This window comes from Glycine max, chromosome 17 (genome assembly GCF_000004515.6).
Source record: "Glycine max cultivar Williams 82 chromosome 17, Glycine_max_v4.0, whole genome shotgun sequence".
Taxonomy (NCBI): domain Eukaryota; kingdom Viridiplantae; phylum Streptophyta; class Magnoliopsida; order Fabales; family Fabaceae; genus Glycine; species Glycine max.
The window spans coordinates 26,123,537-26,134,869 of NC_038253.2; the positions used below are offsets into that span (position 1 = coordinate 26,123,537).

The 11,333-nt window shown below is 38.0% G+C and overlaps 1 non-coding gene across 1 annotated transcript; it reads right to left on the reverse strand.

Moving 5' to 3' along the window:
• Positions 1-8,130: 8,130 nt before the first annotated feature.
• Positions 8,131-8,237, reverse strand: LOC113000034 (small nucleolar RNA R71). Its single transcript, XR_003265305.1, has one exon. It is a non-coding gene; the product is annotated as a small nucleolar RNA R71 (small nucleolar RNA).
• Between the last annotated feature and the right edge of the window lie 3,096 nt (positions 8,238-11,333).

An 11,333-nucleotide genomic window follows, 5' to 3' on the forward strand; every position in this document is an offset into this window, starting at 1 on the left:
TTTGCACCCCCCTTTTTACTAAATGCACCCCCTTCTATTTTTTGGTAATTCTTTTTTCGTAACGTTACGAAACTTTACGAATTTTGTAACGATACTTATTTTCCTTCCGCAAGGTTACGAATCCTTACGGAATATATACTTACTCTTTTTTAGCTTTCGAAGAAGTTACGGAAACTCACGGATTACGCAAAAATACCTTTTTTCGATTTCCGCCACATCACGGAATTTCACGGATTGCGCTAGCCTGCTTCCCTTTGATTTCTGACACGTCTCGGGACTTCATTTATTGTGCAACAAAGGATGCCAAGTATCTCAAAGCGGCTAACCAGAGGTTGCATGTTATCAAGTAATAATCCCCGAACAAAATTAGGGTATGACAACGATCTTTTGATTTTTGAAAAGAGGAGAGAGTCGTTAAGGCATTGGACCTTGAAATGACCTCTAGTGATATTTGATAAAAAGAAGAGTTTATGAATTGGTTTTATCTTGCTTTTTTTTATTAACCTTCAATCCTTTTTTTTAAAGAGAACTTGCAGTACTAATGATCGGTTAAAAACTTACTTTACAAAAGAAAAGCGGTTACTAATGATAAGAGAAGTAAATGAAGATGCACAAAACAAGAAAGCGAACCCCTAAGGGTGCATAGATCATATTCAAATTCTTAAAAGTAAACACTAACCGAATAATGAACAAAGAACACCAAACGAAGAACAATGTAGAAATCGATTGTAGTTGCGATTCGGCAGCGGTTTAGCTTATTTTTCTCTTATTCCTTCTTCTTTTCTCTTCTTTCTCTCTAATCCTTCACCTTTGGACCTGAGAACCCCCCTCTCAGCCCCTCTTCACATCTATTTACGCCTATTTATAGCAAAACAAGGCATTTGGGACAAAGGCAGTCTGCCCAAACGAGTTGGAAGCTCGCCTAGGTGAGTTGTTACTTCATCCTAAATTAATCTTGCTCGCCCAGGCGAGCTTACTTCACCATGAAGTTATTTGGTGTCCCAGGCGAGCCAGAGGCTGGTCTGGGCGAGCCAGAGGCTAGCCTGGGCGACCCAAGGTTCAGAAAAAGCCTTAAAATGACCCTTTTGCCCTCTCCTTTGGGTATTTTCACATTCTTGATCAAAACATTGAATGATCATCTGTTTCGCACTGTAACTGGTGTTCAACATCGTAAGTCAACTAGCAAGGATCAAAAGATCAACAAATGATAGTCCCCGGACGAAATTAGGGTATGACAATATCCATTTTGAAAATGCCACCTAATACCTTGGAGGAGTTTTTGAAAAAGACAAAAAAAGATAAGTCAAAATACTATCGTTATTGTCGCAACCTGTGGAAGCAATGCCTTCCAAGATTATTTTGATGATGCCAAAGAATCAAGAGTCAAACAAGTTTCAAGAATCAAGATCAAGATTCAAGAATAATCAAGATCATTATTCAAGATTCAAGATTCAAGTAAAGAATCAAGACTTAAGATTCAAGAATCAAGAGAAGACTCAATCAAGATAAGTATTAAAAGAGTTTTTCAAAACATTGAATAGCACAAGAATATTTTTAAAAAAGAAAAATCTTTTACCAAAGAGTTTTACTCTTCGGTAATCGATTACCAAGAGGCAGTAATCGATTACCAGTAGCCAGCATTCTTTTCAAAACTGATTTACAAAGCTGTAATCGATTTCCATAATCATGTAATCGATTACCAATATTTTAAAACGTTAGATTTCAAATTTCAAGAGTCACAACTTGTGATAAAACTTTTTCAAATCATTTCAAACTTGTGTAATCGATTACACAATACTTGTAATTGATTACCAGTGTTTCTAAACATTTTGATTTTCGAATTTAAACATGAAAAGTCACATCTGTTGATGTGTAATCGATTACACCATGATGGTAATCGATTACCAGTGACTGATTTCAAAAAATAAATTACCAAAAGTCACAATTCTTGAAGTGACTTGTTTCTAAAGAATTTTTCAAAAGTCACAACTTTTAAAGTGACTAGTTTTCAAAAGAGTCGTAACTTTTAAAAAGTGACTAGTTTTAAAGAAATTGTCGAGAGTCACAAACTTTAACTTGAGTCATCAAATGATTATAAATATGTGACCATGGCACGGATTTAAAAAGACTGATTCCTTTCATGCATAACAGATTTCTTTCATTCATTTCTCTTCATCTTTCTAAAATTTTTTGTTCAATACTTTCTCTTTCAAGAAAAGTTCATTGACCAAAAACTTGTGCTATTCTTTTTCTTCATTCCTTCTCTCTTGTCAAAAGATTCAATGGACTAACCGCCTGAGAATTCTTTTGTTTCTTCCCTTCTCCCTCTTGACAAAAGATTTCAAAGGACTAACCGCCTGAGATATCTTTTGTTTCCTCTTACAAAGATTCAAGGGACTAACCGCCTAAGAATTCTTTGTCTTATCACATTGGAGCGTACATCCTTTGTGGTACAAGTAGAGCGTACATCTACTTGGGTTGTAATACTGAACAAGAGAGGGTACATCTCTTGTGGATCAGTTCAAGTGGAGCGTACATCCACTTGGTTGTTCAAAGAGGACAAAGGAGGGTACATCTCTTGTGGATCTTTGCTTGTAAAGGATTTTACAAGGTTATTGGAAATCTCAAGAACTGGTGGTTGCTTGGGAACTGGATGTAGGCACGAGTTGTGGCCGAACCAGTATAAATCTTGTGTTTGTCTTCTTCTTCCCTACACTCTTTATTTTCCACTGTGTGCTTTTTATTTCCGCATTACTTTTGTCTAAGTTATTGTTTCTGTTCTTTACTTTCACATAACTTAGTAGTAAAGCCTAATTGAATCTAGTAATATTAAGAAGGATAAATTTTTAATTAGTCAAGACACGTTCATAATTAATTCAACTCCCCTTTCTTAATTATTCCGAGGCCACTTGATCCAACAAAACCTACCCTTCGGCGGGAAGGCGAGGTGAGATAAAAAGGGTGTCTTCCAAAAAAAGAGAACACGCAGGAGTTGCCACCAATGTTTATTTGAGGAAAACATTAGAAAAACCAAAAAGAGGTCTGCGAATTTGAAAAATAAGGGTTCGAGATTTGTTACGTGCTATCATACCCTAATTTTGTCCGGGGATAATTGTTTGTCAACATGCGAACCTTTGCTGACAAATTTGAGATGCTTAACACTCATTGTCGCGTAATCCGTAAAGTTTCATGATGTTTCGGAAGGAAATCAACCAAAAACACAAAATGGGGGGTGAACTAATCAATTTAGGGGGGTGTACCTAGTCCTGGGCCCATATGGGCCTATCTGGAACATTCTGGAGGGAGTTTACTTCAGGTGGAAGCTACCTAGCTCGCCTGGGCGAGCAGGGCGGCAACCACCTCCCTCATTTTTGCTATAAAAATAGCGTTTGGGGCTGAGAGGAAGGGGTTCAACACCCTGGTATTCAATTTTCACTTAAAATTAATGAGGAGAAGAAGAAAGAAGGAAAAAATCCAAGCCGAGGCGCTTCCGTGATCAAATCCATGGACGTTCTTCGCCGTTCTTCGTTCGTTCTTCATCGTTCGTCGATCTTCAACCGGTCAGTTTTTGATTTTGAAGCTTTGAATTCATTTTGTGCACTCTTAGGGGTCGATTCTTGCTTTGAATGTTTTCATCTTCATTCTTCTACTTTCGGTATTCTTTTTCTTCGTTTTAAGCAAGTTTCGAATGATCGTTTAAGTCGTAACCTCACTTAATTAATGTTTAAATGAATTTTAACCGATTGTTTGTGTTGTAATCTCATTTAATCGACTTTAAAATAAAATTCAACCGATCGTTCATGTCGTGACCTCGGTTAAATAAAAATAATAATAAAATAAGTGTCAATCGGACATTTTACTTTGAAAGTCCTCTTTAATGAGTTGAGAAATAACCAAGTGAAACTAAGGCTAAAATCAACTCACAAATCAAGCATTTGTCCGCAAAAAGGTCATTTGAAACTGTTTCAAGGTCCAACGCCTTAACGATCCCTTTTTACCTTTTATCAGTGAAAACGAACTGTTTAAAAGTCTAAAATCAACACCCTGCATAACTTTCTTGCTTTCTAAAGAACTACGTAGGTCTGAGTTCCTCATCGCAATTGAGGATACGTAGGAGCAAAAGCCTCGCTTTTGTTGACCCCAAAAGATAAAAAAAACATAAAAAAGGGAAAATAAAATAAAATAAAAGTCTTGATTTTGCACATTTGATTTAAGACTACCGTCCCTTGTGACAGACACATGGGGTGCTAATACCTTCCCCTTGCGTAAAAACAACTCCTGAACCTTTTACTCTTAAAGTTCGTAGACCCGTTTTTTGATTTTTCTAATGTTTTCCTCAAATAAACGTCGATGACGACTCCGCGCGTTTTCCTCCCTTGGAAGACGCACCCATGAGTCTCGTGTCACCCTCCTACTGAAGGGTAGGTTGCGACAGTTGGTGACTCCACTGGGGACTATTTTTAGAGAGTTAGGCCTTCTAAATCTTGTGCAATATCATGACTTTCCCTTTTGTCGATTTCCATTTATTCCTCTTATGTTCTTATATATAACTCTTGGATGCTTTTAGTGTGTTTTTAATGTATGCATGAGGTAGATATTTATTCATTTGATGCACACAAACATTAACACTTTTTGTACACACAATGAGTTGAAAAAGGGCCCTATACCCGGGTCCGTGAGAACATTGGAAGTGGAGGTGAATCTGTGATCATGCTAAGTCTTCGACTTGCTTGCTGACAGTGAAACCTCATCTAGAGTTTTTTTCTCTTTGATGATATGTTGACGCTGGTAGTCCCTACCACCACAACATTGTTGTAGAAGGGAATGATATCTCTAGAAACCATTAAGAGAGATATAATCACCTTGGGAGTTATCACTAAAAGCCTTTTAGTTCCTCCCGTTTGGGTTCCTAAAATAGGGGCACAAAGCGAACACGCTGCGTGTTTTAACACTGCCATGCATATCCTTTAAATGTCATGTACGTCTCTGCTGTATGATTATTTGATGATATTACCATGCTTGTACGACCCCTATTGCGCTATAAACCATGCACTTTTTTGCACGTTCGCGTCTGCATCGTGTTGTCACACGCGCGTTGTATGTTGGTCTCGTCATTTTGTCACGGGAAGCCGGATGGTTTGTGTCACCTTCTTAAGTGCATACAAGGGGCACTGTGCTGCCAACTATTGCAAGTAAGAAGAGACGATTTTCTGGGCTCTCGTGTCCGTAAAATACATTCGTATCATGCACCGCATAGGCATCTCTTCATGCATTCATCCATTTCTCCCATGATAGATGTCGGAGTATTGATTCAAACAGGACTTTTCATTCTAGTAAACATGGGATCAAATCAAGCACCTCTGCTCAAGAAAAGGTTCTATCAAGTCAAAATCAAGAGCTTAGAGGTCACCAGTTTACGAGAGTTGGGGCAATTGATGGGTCAACTTCAACGGCAAGCCTTCCGCAAAGTCTATGGTAAGATTTGGGACCTAGCTACGGTAGAAGTCTCCGTGGAAGCGATTGCATCCCTTACCCAGTATTATGACCAGCCCCTGAGGTGCTTCACATTTGAGGATTTCCAACTAGTGTCGACTATGGAAGAGTTTGAAGAAATCCTGGTGATGTGCTATTATTTTCTCCTATTTCTTAACCTTTTTTTTTTGCACCATTTTAAGTACTGATTATTCTTAATTGTCAAATTAATTAGACAGTTTTATTATTTGGGCCCATTCAGCTAATTTGATGTTTTTAATCTAATTTCAGGAATTAATGAAGCATTGGGCTTGAATCCAGAGTTGGGCTTGGGCTTGAATCCAGAATTGGGCTTGGACTTGAAGAGGGCAGACTATTTTATTCTACAAAATTAGATCTTATCTTATCTAGATATTATTTAGATTTGATCTCATCTAGATATTATTTCATCTAGATCTTATCTTATCTTATCTACATTTGATTTGATTTTATTTATGGGCTTGGATTTAAAACAGATTTGTAAGCTTTCGGGCTGAAAAACTATATAACAGCACCAAGGTTCTAGTTTAGGCCCACTCTCTCTTCTCTTCTCTTCTCTCTCTCTTATTTTCGTTTTTAGTTTTAGGCTTTTCTTAGACACTTTTTCGTTTTGCAATTCCAGTTTTGACTTTTCGTTTTAGCAATAAAATTCCATTCTTCAATCTATAATTTCGTTCTCTATTGATTAATGGAAGACTAAGTCTCCAACGTTGCTTTCTCTTGAGGATCAAGCACAGTTCTCTTTGAGGTTCTATTATTACTGTTAAATTCTGTTCAGTTTTTCCTATTTACTAATTACTCTGAATTTGTTGCTATTAATTCATGCATGCTTAGTGCTTGATTAATTGTCTCTGCGCTTAATTACGTTCATGCTTAATGATCGTTTATGATTAATTGGTGTATGTGTTGCTTAATCACATAATGAATGCCCTATGTTAAATTTCGCTTAGTAATTTAATTTAGGGTTGGATTAAGTGGTTGAACTGATAAAGGATAAACTCTCGTAACCTAGGATAAGAGACTTGCTTGTGAATCAAGGGGAAGCAACATGTTTTAATTCTGATATTTTATAATTCACATTTATTCGTTGTTTAATTTACAAAAGCAAACAACCCCCCCCCCCAATTCGTTACTATTTTCCTATTACCTGTTATGAACATTTGGTTTATCATTGCTCGTTGGGAAATGACCTAGGATCACTTCCTAGTTACTGCATTTTAATGTTTATTTGATTCGGGTACGGCCTCGATCAAATTTGGCGTCGTTGCCGGGGACAGTGTCCAAAGGTTCATAATAACTAGGGATTCGTGCTTTATGTTTAGTTGTTTTATGCTTTCGTGTGTTGTGTTAGTGTCTTGTTGCGTTAAGTGTTTTTAAGAGTCTTGTTATTTTGTTTAGTGTGTGTTTTATTTTAGTTTTTCTGTTCAGCACTTCCCCTGTTTCAGTTTTTGTGTTTTGCTGTGAACAATGCTTTGCGACGGATTTAGCGACCACTTTTGTTGAACTGGAAAACAGGGTAGTAGTGGAAATCCTTAGCGACGGATTTTAGAGACCACACTTGCTGAATTAATTGGGATTTTTTTTTTGGTAGCTATAGTTGTTATTTTTGGCTGAATTTTTTTGTGGTCACTTCTTTTGATCCATATTTTGTGGGAAAAATAGCTGGAGCCCTTAGTTTGGTCAGATTTGAAAGTTCCAAAAAAGTAGCAAATTTGATTTTTGTCAAAACATCAAATGACCATAACTTTTGCTCCAGGTATCAGAATAACTATTATTATATATGTATTTGGGGTAGAAAAAAATTTCCCATGCTGTGTCGGATGGCTGGGGTATCCTTCTTCCAAAAATTGTGATTCTGTCAAAAGTTTTTATTTTCCAAGTATTATTCTCTTATTTTTCTTAACTTATCATTTTTAGCTAATATAGTTAGACTTTGAATTTTCATTTGAAATTTTTTGTGCTATCTTCTCACCATTTTATAAGGTTGATCACAAAATTTCAAGTCATCTGGATATCATTTAATGGTAGCTGTAGTTCAAACCTACACTGTTACTTGCATAAGAGGGCAACTAGTTTTGCATGCTGAATGTAGTGTATGACTAGAGGCAATCCATCTGACTTACAACCCTTTGATCCTGAGATAGATAGGACATTTCATAGATTAGTTAGACATCATTTAGTACCTTTTGAGCATCCTGAGCATTCTGTTATTTGTGATTTTGAGCATTATAGTTTTGAACATTGCACAACCTCCACCCCGTGAGAGGACTCTAAGGGAAATGGCTGCACCTGATTTCACCTACGAAAGCTTGTGCATCCAATACCCTAATGAGGATGTCCCATATGTTCTTAAAACTGGACTGATCCATTTGCTTCCAAAGTTTCATGGCCTTGCAAGTGAAGACCCGCACAAACATCTGAAAGAATTCCATATTGTCTGCTCCACCATGAAGCCACCAGATGTCCAGGAGGATCACATATTTCTGAAGGCCTTTCGTCATTCTTTAGAGGGAGTCGCAAAGGACTGGCTATATTACCTTGCTCCAAGGTCCATCACGAGCTGGGATGACCTCAAGAGACTATTCTTAGAAAAACAATTTCCCTGCTTCCAAGACCACGACCATCAGAAAAGATATTTCAGGCATTAGACAACTCAGTGGAGAGAGCTTATATGAATACTGGGAGAGATTTAAGAAAATATGTGCCAGTTGCCCTCACCACCAGATTTCTGAGCAGCTTCTCCTCCAATATTTTTATGAAGGACTCGCAACATGGAGAGAAGTATGATAGATGCTGGCAGTGGTGGAGCCCTTGGAGACATGACCCCTGTTGAAGTCAGAAATTTAATTGAGAAGATGGCTTCAAACTCCCAGCAATTTAGTGCCAGAAGTGATGCTATTGTCATTAGAGGAGTGCATGAAGTAGCCACGAATTCATCTTCATCAGCTGAGACTAAGAAGCTTGAAGGTAAACTAGATGCCTTGGTTAACCTGGTAACCCAACTTGCCATGAATCAAAAATCTGCACCTGTCGCCAGACTCTGTGGTTTATGCTCCTCTGCTGACCACCACACAGACCTTTGCCCTTTTGTGCAACAATCTAAAGCAATTGAACAGCCTGAAGCTTATGCTGCAAACATCTACAACAGACCTCCTCAACCTCAGCAGCAAAATCAGCCACAACAGAATAATTATGACCTCTCCAGCAACAGGTACAATCCCGGGTGGAGGAATCATCCCAACCTTAGATGGTTGAATCCTTCACAACAACAATAGCAACAACAACAACAACCTTATTTTCAAAATGCTGTTGGCCCAAGCAGACCATACGTTCCTCCACCAATCCAACAGCAACAACAGCAACAGCCCCAGAAACAACAAACAATTGAGGCCCCTCCGCAACCTTCCCTTGAAGAACTTGTGAGGAAAATGACTATGCAAAACATGCAGTTTCAACAAGAGACCAGAGCCTCCATTCTGAGCTTAACTAATCAGATGGGACAGTTGGCTACACAGTTAAATCAACAATAGTCCCATAATTCTGACAGATTACCTTCTCAATCTGTCCAGAATCCCAAAAATGTGAGTGCCGTTACATTAAGGTCAGGAAAGCAGTGTCAAGGACCTCAACCAGTAGCATCTTCCTCATCTGCAAATGAACCTGCCCAACCTCACTCTACTCCAGAAAAAGATTATGACAAAAATTTAAAGAGTAAGTTACCTAACAATTTCTATGCAGGTGAATCTCCCACTGGTAATTCTGATTTACAGAAGCAGCATATCCCTTTTCCATTCCCTCCAAAAGCAATTTCCAACAAAAAAAATGGAAGAGGCGGAGAAGGAGATATTGGAAACATTTAGAAAAGTAGAGGTAAACATACCTCTGTTGGATGCAATCAAACAAATTCCAAGATATGCTAAATTCCTGAAGGAGCTGCGCATTAATAAGCGGAAGCTTAAAGGAAGTGAAAGAATTAGTATGGGCAGAAATGTCTCCGCATTGATTGGTAAATCTGTTCACCAAATCCTTGAAAAATGTAAAGATCCAGGTACATTCAGCATACCTTATATTATAGGGAACAATAAGTTTGACAATGTCATGCTAGATTTAGGAGCTTCTGTTAGTGTTATGCCTTTGTCTATTTTTAATTCTCTATCTCTAGGTCCTTTGCTGTCAACTGATGTGGTAATTCATTTAGCTAATAGAAGTGTTGCCTATCCTACTGGTTTCATAGAGGATGTCTTAGTTAAAGTTGGTGAACTAATTTTCCCTGTTGATTTTTATATTTTAAATATGGAGGAGGGATTTTCTAAAGGATAAGTTCCCATCATTTTAGGCAGACCTTTTATGAAAACTGCTAGAACTAAGATAGATGTATATGCAGGCACACTATCTATGGAATTTGGTGATATAACTGTTCATTTTAATATTCTTGATGTTATGAAGCACCCATCTGAAGATCTTTCTATATTTCGTGTTGAAATAATTGACCATATTGTTGATGAATACATGACTGATCTTCATTCTAATCTGCATGCCTGTCACTCTTCATGCATTGAATCTGAATTTGCACTTGATTATATGTCTGAATTTGATGTTAAGAGTGAATTTGAATTTGATATTGATTACATGTCTGGTGATGTTTTACCTCTTGAGATTGATTCTATAGAGTCAGATAGAACTAACCATGTTTCAGGAAGTACACATACCTCTGACTTTCTTTATGAGGTATAGGCTGAGAAACCAATTCTTTCTGCCACTATCCAACCGCCCACACTAGAATTGAAGCCTCTGCCATCAAATTTAAAATATGCTTACTTGGATGATAGAAAAAGTTTTCCAGTAATTATATCTGCCTCCCTTGCTGATGAGCAAGAGGAGAAGCTGTTATCTGTTCTCAAGAAGCATAAGAAGGCTATAGGCTAGACCCTGGCGGACTTTCCTGGTATTAGCCCATCCACATGTATGCATCGAATAAATTTAGAAGATGGGGCTAAACCAGTAAGATAGCCACAGAGAAGACTCAACCCGGTGATTCTTGATGTAGTGAAGAAGGAGGTAACCAAGCTTTTGCAAGCTGGAATCATTTATCCTATCTCTGACAGCTAATGGGTGAGTCCCGTCCAGGTAGTTCCGAAGAAAACCGGCCTCACCGTGATAAAAAATGAGAAGGAGGAGCTGATTCCTACTCTGATGTAGAACAGTTGGAGAGTCTGCATCGACTATAGGAGGCTGAACCAGGTTACCAAAAAGGACCATTTTCCACTGCCATTCATTGACCAGATGCTTGAACGCCTGGCAGGTAAATCTCACTACTGTTTCCTTGATGGTTTTTCTGGTTATATGCAAATCACTATTGCTCCTGAGGATCAGGAAAAAACCACATTCACCTGCCCCTTCGGCACTTTTGCCTATAGGAGGATGCCTTTCGGCCTGTGCAATGCCCCTAGTACCTTCCAGCGGTGCATGATCAATATTTTTAGTGATTTTTTAGAAAATTGCATAGAAGTGTTTATGGACAATTTCACTGTATATGGATCCTTTTTTAATGATTGTTTGGATAGTCTGGAAAAGGTTTTGAATAGATGCACTAAAACAAACCTTGTTCTAAATTTTGAAAAATGTCATTTTATGGTTGAGAAAGGTATAGTTTTAGGCCACATTATTTCCAATAAGGGCATTGAAGTAGCTCCTGCAAAAATTTCTGTTATTTCACAATTGCCTTACCCCTCTTGCGTGCGAGAGGTGCGATCTTTTCTTGGTCATGCAGGATTCTACAGGCGCTTTATAAGAGATTTTAGCAAAGTAGCCCTTCCACTATC